This window comes from Vombatus ursinus, unplaced genomic scaffold (assembly GCF_900497805.2).
Source record: "Vombatus ursinus unplaced genomic scaffold, bare-nosed wombat genome assembly UNPS02014847.1, whole genome shotgun sequence".
Classification (NCBI taxonomy): Eukaryota; Metazoa; Chordata; class Mammalia; order Diprotodontia; family Vombatidae; genus Vombatus; species Vombatus ursinus.
The window spans coordinates 2721601-2737110 of record NW_020954625.1 but is presented as its reverse complement, the minus strand read 5'-3'; the positions used below and the strand labels follow the sequence as shown (position 1 = coordinate 2737110).

Genomic DNA, 15510 nt, shown 5'->3' with positions numbered 1-15510 from the left:
GCTTGCCCAGATGGTTCTAATAAACTAAGGAAAACGGCAAAGGATGGATGGGGGCGGGATGGAACTGTAAGAAACAGCTTTACTGAGAGGTTTGGCCTAGAATGGGCAGGAAAATGGGTGCTCTATCAATATCAAAACCTGCTTTTCTTAAGATTCCTTTTTATAGACTCACAGGGTCATAGATTGAAAACCAGAAAGGGCCCTCAGAGGCCATTTGATCCACTCTCCTCGTTTGACAGGTGAGAGAACTGAGGCCCAGGGAGGTTGGCCCTCCGACTCCCACTTGAGGATTCACTCTGTGTCCTGCTCTGCCCCACGTCAGTGGCCTCCTCATGCCACTGATGGTCCTCAGCATGAGCTGGGTGGGGGCTTTGTTCTTCTCACTCAGTGGCCTGTCAGCCAGCATGCCTGTGACTGGACCTATAAATAGTCCACAAGAATTAGGGAGATGTTGTGGAAGAGTACTCTGAAAAGCCAATTTTGATTCTTGACAGGTTCGTTATGCTTTTGGGACCAGCCAAAGAACCAAGAACTCTTAACCTGCTGCACGACGTGTTACACAGTAGTGTTGCTGTCTCTAGGTAGCCTGATCATTTTCCTGGAAACCTGGAATCCCTAGTATTGAACAACTTCATTCAGTGCAGTGAACATTTATTAAGCTCCTACTGTGTGCCAGGCACTGTGCTTAAGTGCTGAGGATACAAAAAGAGGCAAAAGATAGTCCCTGCCCTCAAGAAGCTTACAGTCTAACAGGAGACAACATGCGAACAGATAAATACAGAGCAAGCTCTATACAGGATAAATAGGAAATGGTTAAAGAGGGAAAGCACTGGAATTAAGAGGAGTTAGAACATGTACAAGGTGAGATTTTAGTTGGGTCTTAAAGGAAGCCAGGGAAGTCAGTAGTGGGAGTGGAAGAGGGAAGAGCGTTCCATGCATGGGGGACAGCCAGAGAAAGTGCCCAGAGCCTTGTTCATGGAACAGTGAGGAGGTCAGTGTCTTTAGATCAGAGAGTACATGTTGGGGAGTAAAGTGTAAGAAGACTGGAAAGGTAGAGGAGGCTTAGGCATGAAGGGCTTTGAATGCCATACAGGGCATTTCATACTTGTCACTGAATTAGTATAATGTGGGAATGCCTTGAGTCTACAAAAGACTCACCCTCATGGACTGATCAGTCTTGTCTTTCCCTGTTTTACTTTAATGGTCTTCACTGTGGTTGTGTCGGAGCCTTACAATTTTATAAAGATGACTGACCACCTTCTTGCACTTTGTGAGTTTGGCCCTTACTTAGCTATGGGATTAGACCATTTGCTTCTTGAGAGCAGGAATGATCTTCTGCCTTTTTTTTTTTTTTAATCCTCAGCATTTAGCATAGTCCTTAGCATATAATAGGCACTTTAAAAATTACTCATTGACTGATTAAAATTGTTCAGCTGGACCTGTTCATAGACTAGGGATGGGGCCTGGATCTGTGATTTCATTGTCTCAGGGACTTCCTGGATGAGGAAACCCTTTCTTCCCATGTGAGGTGGGAGCTTCTTTTCATTCTAGACTCTGAAGGTTGCCTAGACCTCAGACAGATGAAGTAGTTTGCCCGCGATCACACAGCCAGAATGTCAGAGATGGAACTTTTGAGCCACAGTCTTCCTGACTTCTAGATCTGCTCTCTAGCTATTATGCCCTGCTCCCTTTCATAGCAAATTGGGTCTGTTTATCACCAGTCTTGTTGGCTTTGTTGTTATCTTTTCACCAACTGATATACGGAGGCTCAGTGCATGAGCTACCTTCCAGAAAGGGCCAACAGCTCAGTAGTAGAATGGGCAGCCTCAAGATTTAGGGTGTCACCTCTGACTGGAGGTCCTTAAGCAAAGGCTGGATGTCTACTTGGTGATAGTTTAGAGGGACTTTTTGCCCTGTAATGTGTTAAACTAAATGACCTTGAGGTCCCTTTCAACTCTGATCTTCTGTGATGATTGCCTCCTCACAGTCTGAAAGATTAGTGTCTGGTTTTTGATATGCAGCTACTCCAAAATGAAGCGCTTTACAGTCATAGTTTGCACATAATATTGACCCATAATGTTGACAACTATTAATTAACAAATAGAGCATGAAAAATGATAAGGAAACTGCTGTTTTATCTTCCCCAGGAATGGCCAGCCTTGTAGGCCTGTAGGTGTTGTTAACTGGAGCTGCTTTCTTTCCCCTTGGTATTTGGGGAAAGCCTTCTGTTTTTTTCATTAAAATATAAAGGTATAGATGCATTCACTTTGAAAGAATATTACCATGCATTTTAAGACAGAAAAAAAACCCCTCTCCCCAAAAAGCTTACTTGATGCTTTTCACTATTTGCTGGCCAAAGTAAAGAATCCAGTTAGCATTCAGAGCTGTGCTCACTCTAGTGTCCATGGCCTTGCCCAATGTAAGAGTCAGCTGAAGGAGCTAACTTAATGCTGTCTGGATGGATTGCTGCTGCCAAGAGGGGAGTTGGGGAAATACATAGGCCTTGTCTGTGTTTTTTCAGTTTCTGAACACAAAGTTTATTGAGTTTATTTGATTTGCAATTTCCTTGTTAAATAGATTATTTTGTGCTTTACATTTGTAAAGAAATCTTGATTGGCTTTTATTAAGTGTCTATTATTATTGAATGATAATGATTAATGTAACTCCTTCATTTTGGATCATTGCATTTGAATGAATCAAAGTGGTTAGTGTGCTTTTAAAATAAGATAGAAATGCTGTTACTATGGGAGAGTTAGAAAACCATTTGGTCTACATATTTTAAATTAATCCTTTCTGTAGCTTTGCTTAATTATTTGACAGCTAGGACTGAATGGAAAGAACGTTATATTTCGAGAAACAAAATGCTCCAATCACCTACCAATACCAGGCTAATTAAATGGTGTATTATCAGGTACTCTCCTGCTCTCTGCAAATATATAGTAAAGTAGGAAAAAGTAGATGGTATTCCAAGTGCCCCTATAATTAACCTGCTAGACTAAATCAGGACTCCTATTTGTAATCTGAAGGCTTTTGTCCGAGAAAAAAAAAAGGCACTGCAATATCAGAAATTGAACACCGTATTTGAAAACAGAGGATATGAGTTCGAATCCTTGCTTGATCTAAGGAATAACTTAAGCAGTCCTGGGGGGTAACCAGACAATGGAATGGGTTACCTGAAAAGGCAGAGAATGGCCTCCTCACTGAAGGTCTCCGGACAAAAGCTGCATAGCTGTTGTCCAAGGTCTTAGGGAATGTTCCGTAAGAGCTCATGGCCTCTGGTCATTTCCTCTGTCTCTGAATCCTGTGTTTATATGAAATATTTCTGCTTTGGGGATTTATCACCATCAGGTAGTTTTAAAACCAAAGGGGCTACATTTTGTTTTTGTTAAGTTCAGAACATTGAACCTGGAAAAAAGGTAAAATAAAGGGATTAGAATTTCTCATGGTTGCAGCTATTGTTGTCTTTAATGTTGGCTGTTCAAATGAAAGGTCTGTGAAATTCCTTGGTTGAAGTTTATTTCAGTGTTTGCTTTTCTTATAGTGCAAAGGCTCACAAGAAGTGGTAGCTTCAAACTAAAATTGAGAAGTCACGTCTCATTTTTTTAAGCATTCTATGGAGAAATCTTTGTCTGTGGCCTCTCCAAACAAAATGCATTTCTTCTTTGAAGTTAGGAAACACCCTAATGGAAATATACTAAAAGTTTCTTGTGTTTTCACGTGATGCCATCAGAACTTAGGGAATAGTGTGTGCAGTGTAGAAGTGAGGTCATTTGTGTTGTAATATGATGTAGCCAAACGTTTGAGGGCAGGGTTGACTAGTACATAGCAGAGTTCTTCGTGAAGAACCCTGGCTGTAATCTAAAGAGCTGTATCATTTGCTTACAGACCATTAAAAGATCATTTATAATCAGCTATCAACAATAATGGAAAGTCCTCGGAGCAGGTTATCCAAATCTTAATAAAGCTTGTTGTACTTAGCTCCGTTCAGCCCGCGAAGCTCATAGGTTTCATGGAGCTAAACAGAAATTGTTTGTCTGTTACTTCCCTGAAGCCCACCTTCCACCACACCTCCCTCATCACAGAACCCTTTGACTTCACTTACGAAGGTATGTATGGTAGCCAGCTATTTGTGTCACTCACCTCCCTAGAGAAACTGAAGTCCACAGAGAAAAGTGACATGTAGATGTCCACACAATTAATTGGGGGTTGTCAGGACTAAAATTCCCTAATTCTAGTGAGGGGAAACACACCAGTGACTCAGGTTTGCAACCTCCAGGTCGTCCTTGAGTCGTTGTCCTCCCCCATCCTTCCTAGCCAGTCCTTTACCAAATCTGATTGATCCCATAGACACTAATGGGCTACCTATTAAATAGGTAGTGGCTGACCAAAACATGGCATATAAATAGTGGAATATTATTGTGCTGTCAGAAATGGCAGAAGGGACAATATTAGAGAAACCTGGGAAGACATATGTGAACTGATGGAGAGTGTAATGACTAGAGCCAGGAGAACTGTTTATGCAATGACAACAGTGTGAAAAATAACAACCAGAAGTCCACAACCCCAAATAAGCTGGCTCTGAAAGAGCGGAGGACCATAATCAGTACCATGATAACACCCCAGGTGTCAGTGATGAAGCATGCTGCCATGATGCCATCACCTCTGGTAGACAGGTGATGGACTCCTCTGTTAATCACTCCCATTTAACCTGGCTATAGCTTGTTTGCGCATCTGCTGTTTGCATGTTGTCTCCCATGAGATTGTGAGCTCCTTGAGGGCTGTCATTTTGCTTTTCATTGCATCCCAACACTTAGCACAGGGTCTGGTACATAATAGATACTAAATAAATGTTTATTGACCTGACAGAAAGAGACATGTGCAGGAATTTGTTTTACTTTACTATTCTTTTCTTTTTTCCATTTGGGAAGAAGAAGGCTAGAAAAAGGGAAAGGGGAGTAGAAATAGAGTTTTCAAATTTTAAAAAAAATGAGAAGAGAACAGAAAGAAGGCCAAGAGGAATCCCAGATAAGCAGGACTATTTTGAAAGTTACGTGTTGAATTTATTATCTCCTTAAGAAGAAAAGTATGCTCTATGTAATAGAAATTTGTTGTTTCATGTCATACCCTCCCTTTCTGCTCTACCATGTATATGTAAATGCTCATTTTATTTGGTGTCCAAGGTTAGAATCCAAAATAATTAAACCCTAACATGGTATTCTTAAAGAAGAGGTGACCATGTCATCTCCCAAATGGAACCTCTTCCATCTCTTATTGTCCCAATGATGAAATGCGCCACCCTTTGCCTGGAGCTCCCCACCTGCCTTTTCCGTCTTCTCTCACACCCCTCCCTCTCCAGCCAAGCTGGCCTCCTGGTCACCCTGGCACACGAGCTGGGATGTTCTGTCTCCCTCTGTCTTGACTTTGCGCGTGCAGGTCTCCAAGTCGAGGGTATACTTTTCTCCCAGTCCCTCGGAATCCCTAGTTTTCTCAGAGGCGTTGCCCTCTCGGATAGGAGCCTTTACTTGGTTCCTCCAGCTCTTCCCAGCCTCTCCGGGTTAAAATTCCTTTCATAGTCTGTATATACTTTTCCTTTATTTATGTGTGTACATGTGCATCCTTCAGTGAAGGGTAAGCTACAGGAGGTCAGGGACTTGTTGATTTTTGAGTCCTCGTTTCTTGTTCTCCTTGACCTCCCTGCAGCTTTTGACACTGTTGATCATTCTTTCTTCTCTCTAGGATTTGGGGACGCCTCTCCCTCTTGGTTTTCCTCTTGCCTGTGTGACTGCGCCTTCTCTATCTCCTTTGCTGGATCCTCGCCAGGTCATATCTATCATAGGTGCCCCTCAGCTCTGGCCTGGGCCCTCTTCTCCTCTCCCTCTGTACTGCTTCACTTGGTGATCTCATCAGCTCCCATTAATTTAATTACCATCACTATGCTAATGATTCTCCAATCTAGCTTTCCTGCCCCAGTCTCTCAGCTGCCCTCCGATCTCATATTTCCAACTGCCTTTCAGACATCTCAAACTAGATGACGTCTTAAACTCAGTATGTACAAAACACACCTCTTCCTCCCTCCTCCCTTCCCAGGCCCTCAGTCGTGCAACCTAGGAGTCATCTTCAACCCCTTACTATCTCTCACTCTCCCATATCCAAGCCAAGGCCTGTTGACTTCTCTTTTGCAATGTCTCTTGAATACTGCCGCCCCCCTGGTTCAGGCCCTCATCTCCTCACTCCTGGATGATTGCAGCCTCCTGGTGGGTCTGCCTGCCACGGGCTCTCTCCCCACTCCAGTTCGTTCTCCATTCAGCCACCAAAGTGATTTCCCTAAGCACAGGTACAATCATATGATCCCACTACTCAGTACTAGCTCTCTGTCTCCTCTGGGATCAAATACAGAATACTCTCGCATCCAAAGACCTTCGTAACTAAGCCTCCTCTGACCTCTCCAGTCGTCTTACATCTTCCTCCCTGACTCCTCTTTGACCCAGCAACGCCAGCCTCCTTACTCTGCCACGAACAAGCCTCCATCTCCTGGGCCAGGCATTTTCAGGCTTTGCCTGAATCCTGGAATGCTCCACATCCTGGCTTCCCTGGCTTCCTGTAAGACCCAGCTGACATCCCATCTTCTACAGGAAACTTGCCCCAGCCCCTCTTCATTCTAGTGCCATCCCTCTTTTGTTTCCTGTTTGTCCTAGAGATAGTTTGTAGGTATTTGTTTGCTTGTTGTCTGTGCCATGAGATCGTGGGCTCCTCGAGGGCAGGGCCTGTCTGCGTCTTTTACTTAGTGGGTTTTGTCTTTATACTCAGTTGCTCAGCTGAGTGTAGTAATCATTAATAAATGTTGGTTGAACTGAATAAGACACCAGGACTGTCAGACCGTGATGTCTGGAAGCATGAGGGTGATTACAGTTTCTCATTCAAGCTTTGTATCTTCTGCAAATTGTTGTTCAATCATTTTAGTCATATCTAAGTCTTCATGACCCCACTTGAAGTTTTGGCAAAGATGCTGGAGTGGTTTTCCATTTTCTTCTCTGGTTCATTTTACAGATGAGGAAACTGAGGCAAACAGAGTTAAGTGACTTGCCTAGGGTCACATAGCTAGTCAGTGTCTGAGGCAAAATTTGAACTCAGTCCTCTTGCCTCCAGCCCCTGCCCTCTATCCACTGAGCTGCCTAGCTGCCCTGCACATGATAGATACTTAATAAATGTCTGTTAAATTACATCAAACAACATTTTAGAGATAGAAAGAACCTTTGAGGCCACCCAGTGCAACCCTTCATCTTAGAGATAAGATGATAGGGGCCCTGAAAGGCTGTGACTCAACTGAAGAAGGGTCAGTCAGCTGCCTAGGTTTGTGGCCTCCCCTGACTTAAAGAGCCGGGTTCTTTCCACTGCTAAAGAAGTCTACCCTTGAGTGGGGAGAACCGCCCCCCCCCCCCAGTCTTTCCTGTTGAGAAAAGCTGCTGTCAATAGAAAAATGAAAGTGCTCGATCCCGTATTTTCCTGTCTGAGTGTGAGCGGAGACCATCAGTAGCAGTCCAGGCCCAGAATACTTCATGCCCATCGCGAGCGCGGGCAGGCTGCAGCATGCCAGCAGAGGTAGAAGAAGAGAGGCTCATTTTCTGCATGACCCTCAATCCTATGCATTTAACTGGGGAATTTTGCAGTTAGGTCTGTACACACAGAGGCATAAACAGCCTGCCTCTTCACCGGTTCCCTGAAAGTAGTAGATTTAATGTGTTTTGTTTCAAGGTTTTTCCACATCAACAGTAAGGTATATTATAATGTGTTGTTATAATCAAGTGCAGGCTTCCCACAAGTCAATGCTAGAAGCATAATTTTCCCTAATACAGCAGGTGGTTAAAGAAAACAGCCCTTATTTTTGCAAGGTAGGAAATGTACACTCATTCAAATGACTCCCTGACATCTATGTCATCCACATTTTCTTGTAGGTTAGAATATTGGGGTTTTATGGTCCATTGGGTTCTATTGGCTGTAGTTGGGAATTTGATTTGAGGAAATTGAATGAATAGGATGAACTCACCTAGTAAACAGAAGCAGATAGCAGAATAGGTTAAAAATCAGAATTCTCCAATATGTTGTTTACAAGAAATATTCCTGAGGCAGAGAGATACGTGTAGGGTAAAAGTAGGTGACTGGAGCAGAATTTATTATGCTTCAGCTGAAGCAAAGAGAGCAGGATGATTTCAGAAAAACCTGAAAAGACTTAGGTGAACTGATGCCAAATGAAGTCAACAAAACCAGGTGAATGTGGTACACAGTACAGCAATATTTTTCTATGAAGAACTGTGAATGACTTAGCTATTCTCAGCATGCAATGATCCAAGAAAATCCCAAAGGTCTAATGAGAAGTATACTATCCACCTCCATAGAAAGAACTGATATTGATTGAATATAGACTGAAGCATGCTGTATTTTTCACTTTCGTTTTTTTCTTTGAATCTTCTTGAATGACTAATTCTCACAATGACTAATATGGAAATGTTACACATAATTGCACACGTATAACCTATATCTGATTGCTTACTGTCTCAGAGAGGGGTATGGGATAGAATTTGGAACTCAAAACTTTAAACAAAAATGTTTTTAAATTTTTTTTCAAATCATACCAACATAAGAGATGCTTATTGAATACCTTAGGAGCCAAACAAGATGTATTTTTGAGAAAGAGAATCATTGATTTTTGAACTCTAGGATAGAACATTCATACTTCAAGAACTGCTCCATTTCCTACCTTTTTGAACAGTTTACCTCCAGCCTGACTTTTCAGAAAGTCTGCACAAGTAGCTGTGAATTGATTAGATTAAGAAACATTTTCCCTTCTGTTTCCAACAAAATTGTTTCACTTTTATTTTTAAATAGAAAATATCTAACACAGCACTAAATTAAGAGCGTGAGGACTTACTAACTTGTATACCTCAGAACGAATGTTGTTATCAACCTGATAGATGGTTTTTGGATTCTGCATTCATGGCTCTAGTGCATCAGCCTTTCTGGCAGTTTCATGTTCATGAAGTTGTACATGAAAGCAATGACCTGTGCCCTCTGAGAGCCACCTGGACGTGGAGAGTGGGGAGCAGTACTGAGGACACACATGCTCAGAAGGATTCTATAGCTGGCTTCTGTGGCATCCAGATTACTCGGAGAAGATTCAGTCTAGAGTATGCACTCTGAAGGATGTGAAAGGCAATTCCGGCACATGAAACACGTGAGGCTGTTCTCTACATATTCTATAGATGTGGGAAGAGTTAGGTGTTACAGTTTGGGGAGATTAAGGATGGGGTGAACAAGGGATGATGATGAGGGTCTGTGTGTGTGTGTGTGTGTGTGTGTGTGTGTGTGTGTGTGTGTGTGTGAATTTATCCTAAGATCATGGGATTTAGAGAGAGACAGTATCTTGGATATTAGCCCTTTCTTTTTACAGATGAAGAAAATTGAGATTTATAAAAGGGAAGTAGCATTCCTAAGGTCACACAGGCAGCAGGAACCAGCATTTGGATTTGAATTATGCCCACACCTCCAATGTTCTTTCCACTGTATGACAGTTGCCACCCAATCTCCATCAGCTCTCATTCTGCTGACACCCCTATCATCACACCCTTACCTGGCCCACGTTAGTCAGACCTAGGAATCAGGTAGGATGTTTCCAGCCAACCTTGAACTTCAGGGAGAGGGAAGGGTAATGGTTGCAGGTAGTACCTCTGGGGGAGTAAAATGTTCTAAGATTGTGTGATCATAGGTTCAGGTCTGATCAGAACTTTAGAACGTCACCTCATTTCAACCTCCTCACTTTGTAGATGAGAAAAGCGAGGCCCAGTGTGGTCATGATCTGCCCGAGATGACGTAGTAGTAAGTTCCAAGCCTGGGATTCAAACTCAGCTTTTCTGATTCCATGGCCAGGACTTGGCAGCTATCAGGGTTGAAAGAGAAGCAAGTGATCAGGGAAAGGGAATGAGAAATGGCATCAGAGGAGGGCAAGCCAACATCTCTGCTCATTTCAAAACTATAATCTACATAGAGCTGTTTATTTAAAAATAGTTTAAAAGTTGATAGTGTTGAAATTAGGGAAATTGTGCTGATTGGAAGAAGAAATTCTACTTAACGATTGCTTCAAGTCTGTAAGATAGTAATGAAATTCATTCATCCCTAACCAGAAACCTGACTACTTGGAAGGGACAGTGTGGTGTAGATTATTTAATTCATGTAACTTAGAAGAAACTATTGTCTCTAAAGGAGAGTGGGCCTATACAATTCCTTACTGAAAATTCTTTGCATAAAATGTTTCCAAAGTCTGCACAAAGTTACTTGGTCATTTAGTTTCTGACTTATTTTGAATAAGCATTTTGTTCCTTGAGGAGATGACTTTGTGTTAGTCATGTGTCTGCTTGAAGGAGGGGCTGACAGGAGAACAGGAGGTGTGGGAAGAACCAGGCATTTTTACATACTGAGAAAATGAAAGCTTAATGGCTATGCCTCCTCTGCACCAAGCTCTGGGAGCCCAAGGAGGCTTGTGTTGAGCTGGAAGGAAGTTTTTCTTCACTTGGAATTCGGCCAGGGGCGTTACGATTTCACTTCTCCAGGCTGTTCTCAGATCTAGTCAAAGTCATGGCGATAATTGCCCCTCAGATTTTTGTCTCACTTCTCATTACTTCATCTGTTTTACATTTTCTGCATTTTCCAGTAGTTTGTGAAAGACAGGAAGGAGGAACAAAATTGGTCACAGGTAATTTGTTGTTGACTGTATATCCTTTACAAAAGGTGCATGAAAACAGTCCCATTAGGGCGGTTAATAGTTGGGCTTTGTCATCTGCATGATTTTATCCCATAGAAACATTTAGATCCTGGTTGAATCAATAAATCTTTGTGCCCAACTTAATTCAGTAAATATGTATTAAGTGCCTGTTATCTGCAAAGTACTGTGCTATGCTCCAGGAATCCAAAGACCTCAAATGGAACAGAGCCTCTTCAAAGGGCTTGCCGTTGTGGGGGCAGGGGCACTAAATGGGCCCTGAGAAGCAAATTCATTCTGGGGGTGGGAGGGGAGAACACTAATTAAGGGGCAGTCTGGGCAGCATGGTTTAAGATTTTGTGCCTTTATGGATGAGGTGAACCAAAGCTGAACCTTGCAGGAAAATGGGGGTTCTGAGAGTCAGAGATGAGGGTGGGCTTTGTGGGCCTTACAGATGGGTTGGCAAGTGCCCCAAGGCAGCAGAGGGAAGTCCGATTTCAGAGAACAGTTAGTAATGTTATTTGGCTGAAAGGTAAGCTAGACCCAGAGGAGCAGGGTGAGAGGTTGGTTGGACCCAGACTGTGGACAGCCTTCGTTGTCTAGCTGAGAAATTTGTGTATTCTCTCTAAGACCGTGGGCTGTGGAATGACTGATTGATGGATAGTCAAAGGAGACTTGGGTTCTATCAAATTACTTCCCTTTTCTGATCCTATCAAATAAGGCAGTTCGACTACGTGATCTTTGAAGTCCTGTCCAGTTCTGAGATTCTTTAATTCTCAGTCTTTCTTACTGAAGAAAAGACTGCTGCTAAGTATGGCATACCTCTTCTGTTCCTCTTACTGTCTTTTTTGCACTGGTGTTTTTGCTTTATAGTATAGGGAAGGCCATCATTTTGCTGTTTGGTGCTGAATATGTGGTTAGTTCAAGCTGAGTTTCAATTCATTTTCTTTCTCCAGAAGCCTGCTTTCCCTCCTTCCTTCCTTCCTTCCTTTCTTCTTTCCATCCATCCATTCATCCTTCCTTTCTTCCTTCCATCCCTCCAGAATTGAACCTGTCTGTAATACATGAAGCCCTGCCCCGTGGAGGCTGGAGGGAAAAGCCTGGGGTTATGACTCATCTAGAGGCTGTTGCATAAAGTTGGGGAAGTGGGGAGGGATGTTGCTACTTTTAGACAGATGTTGAAGGCAAGCCTTCCCGGCCTCCTTGCTTCTGTGATGTTTGTTCAACACACTTGGACGTAATCCAGGAGAAAAAGGAGAAGGAAGCTTGTTACATTTACGTGTAGGAAAAAAAAAATTCTCTCTCAAGTCAAAATAAAAGTTGGATTTGGTTTGGGCAGAATCTGTACATTAACTGAAACTCAACCCCAAAGAGGCTTTGATCCGTCTGCTAGTCCTTTCTTAGGCAGAGATATTTATGACTTCATAATGCGTCATCTTGTTGGATGTTGATGGATGGATTTACCATCATGCTGCTTTTCCGTATTGTCTCAAATGGCTCACAAGTGTTTGGCTGCCTCTCTTTACTGGCTTGGCTTTCGTAATTCAGTTGTGGAAGGGGTGTTATACATGTGAAGATTTTTGGTAACAAGCACAAAGGGGAAGGATCAGAATCCTGCACACCCCTAACCCTATGTGTGTGCCGTTAATCAGTGACCCAGAGCAGGGGTTGTGGAGTCCACATCTCTTTCGTGTCATATGACTGTGTCAACCAGAGGGTTTTCAAAATACGTCATTTCAGCACTCTGAGCCATGCTGTTTGAACATAGATCCATCACTGAAATAAGTTGATGTTATATTCATCTTGCTAAATAATTTTTCTCCTTATACAATCCCAGCTACATGAACATAAAGGGCGTTTCCCATTTCTGGGCCTCATTATGACAGTAGGAAACAAGGAAACCTAGTGCCTTAGCCCCAAATCACTTGATAGGGCAATAGTGATGGTGATTTTGTGTGAAACTTGGAAGTTTACAGTGGCCTTTGTCACACACGTTGTCACCTTTAAGTCTCACAGTAATGCTGTGAGATGAATGGACAGGCTAATGTTTGTCCTTTTACACATAAGGATGGTAGGGCTCACAAAGGTTAGTCCTGGTCACACAACTAGTCTATGTCAAAGAATTCAAACCCAGGTCCCGTGGCTCCAGATCCAGTTTCCTTTCTGTTCTAGGAGAGCGCTTCTTTTTGACTCACAGGAACCTGAATAACTAATGAAGCGCCTGAGCTGGATTGCCAAACCACACCTATCCCGCAGTGGTTGAAAGGCTGTTCCATTATGGGAGGAAGGGTGTGCAATCACATCATGGCGATAGACCATGATGAATTACTCACCTTCGTAATCCAGAGAACAACTGGGCAGCAGCCTGGGTCCTGAGAGCCGAGCTCCTGAGAGTTTAATCAAAGAAGCTAGAGAGGTATAAATATACTAGCTTTTCTGCTGCAATCAAGAGTTCATTCATTTGAAATGAATAAAGACTCCAATGGGAAAATATCTCAATATTGTTTTTAATTTTCCCCTTGGAAGGGCAAGGAGTTGTATTGCAAGGGTAGAAAAAAAATTCTAGTATAATGGAACAAGCAGTAGCCTGAGAAGCAGGAATCCTGGGTTCTATTACCAAATCTTCCTTGAGATCTTAGGCCAACATCCTTGGAGAGTCACAAAATCCCGGAGCTGACTGCAGAACCTGACATGGCCTTCATGGCAGTCTTTTTGCTTATGTTCATTATGAGTGATGCAAAGCAGGATGGGCAGATGCCCTGGGAATGAAGTGGTACTACTCATAGCTTTGAGGGAGGAAGAGTGAAAATGAAGGATGGCTTAGTAATATCTAAAGGTGCTTTTTAAAAAATTGTGCACGTACAAAATTTTTGTTGCTGTTGTTAAGTCATTCCAGTCATATCTGACTCTATAACCCCACTTGGGGTTTCCTTGGCAGAGATATTGGAGTGCTTTGCCATTTCTTTCTCCAGCTCATTTTACAGATGAAGAACTGAGACAAATGGGGTTAAGTGACTTGCTCAGGGCCACACAGCCAGTAAGTGTCTGAGGCAGGATTTGAACTCAAGAAGATGAGTCTTCCTGATTTCAGGCCAGACTCTCCATCCACTCTATCACCTAGCCATAAATCCCCCTGAGTGCCATGGTAGTTTGGGTAAAGGGAGATGTGTAGTGGGTGTGAGTAGATTATAGTATGTTACTAGTAAAGATTTGCATATCAAAAGCCTGGAAAAAGCTGTCATCACAGAGAAATTTGACTATTTATCCATAGCAAGGTATGATAGGCTGCTGACCGCATGTTTCATTTGTCTCCATGTAATGCCAATAGGTCTGGAGGAAGGGCCCCCAGCAAGTCGGGTCAGGGAGTTCTAGAAGAGCAGAGATGGAAGACAGATTGCAGTCTGCACAGTTGAGGAGAACACCAAAATCAGTGAGATCACAGGTTCATCAGAGTCCAGGGTCTCATCCTGGTATGGAGTGACTCAGGGTAGAATTCTGAAAGGCTGCAGGAGTAATTCAGCAAAGGTCTGCCCAATCCTACCCAATCCTGCAAAGTCTGGGAGGACAATCCAAACAATAAGCTATGTCTTTAATTGGAGATGAGCCCACCTGGGTGCAGAGATGCCCGTGCCCAAAGGAATGGCCACTCTATAATGAATGTGGCTGGCCACAGTTTTGAACACTGACTCTAGAGGCTGTCTTCCAGTATAGTATAAAGGGATTGAAATGTCTCCACTTCTGGATTTTTTAGAACTGATTGAATCACAAATCCTTGAAGTATTGAAGCATATTGTAGTCTAACTTCAGATCAGAAGTTAGCTAGAAAAACTTACATTTGTTAGCATCGGTTTTTGTAGCTCAGGGGGAAAAGCTTGGGGAAAATATTCCAAAAATGAATGTTGTGGCTGCCTTCCTGCTTGTCATTTTTATAACATTGGGGGAAAAATCCCCTTGTTCAGTGATCTCTGAAAAGATTAATGCTGAAGCACATCTGGTGAAACCAGCTCTGGGAAGATGAGGAGGTTAAGCCTGGGACCCAGACACTGGAAAGTCCCAATGCTGCTCCTTTACCCTTGGCAATCCAGCCTCTGAAGCATTCTGAGTTCCTGACGTAGGAGCTGAGCGTCTGAAATGAATTGCATTAATAAGTGGGCATTTCAGGAAATTGTTTTTCTCAAGGTTTGGAGTCTAATGAGTGTCTGTATGAACACAGAAAATCGCATTTCAGGCCCCAGAGCTGGACAAGATGATGTGACAAACCTTCTAGGGGTGACGACGGGATGATCATCCTGGCCGGCATTTATGTAGCTTTAAGGTTTACAGCCCACTTTACACAGGTTATCTCTTGTAATAGCATTCTGTAATTCTTTGTGACCTTGCACTGGTGCTCTCTCTGCTTCTCAGTTTTCTCCTCTATAAAATGAGAGTGTTGATCTCTAAGGATGCTGCCCACTGGGGCATTCTGTGAAGAAAAATTAGAGTAGCTTATATGTGAAAATCGCATTTGAACACAGAGAGCTGTTTTCTTCCTTTTGTCTTCCAGAAAACATTGTTTTCCTGATAAAGCAACACAAAGAATAAGACAAAAAAGAAAGGAAATTCACCTTGAGAAAATCCAAAGCACCTTGAAGTTTTAAAGAAACCTTCTGTCATCTGCTGCTACAGTGACACTGGGCCCTGGGATGTAGCAAGTGCTTCGCATGTCAATGGTAAATGGACTTCTTTCCTGTGGTTTTCTATACCCATCAGGAGCCTGTGAG

General features: G+C 42.8%; 1 protein-coding gene across 5 annotated transcripts in view; it reads left to right on the top strand.

Annotated features, from left to right (window-relative positions):
* Positions 1 to 15510, top strand: part of PEAK1 (pseudopodium enriched atypical kinase 1) — a 278957-nt gene that overhangs the window by 121037 nt on the left and 142410 nt on the right. For all 5 annotated transcript variants that reach the window (XM_027840539.1, XM_027840535.1, XM_027840537.1 and 2 more), the window contains exon 4: positions 15294 to 15459. The gene's annotated coding sequence lies outside the window, so the exon portion shown is untranslated. The remainder of the gene's footprint in view (positions 1 to 15293; positions 15460 to 15510) is intronic.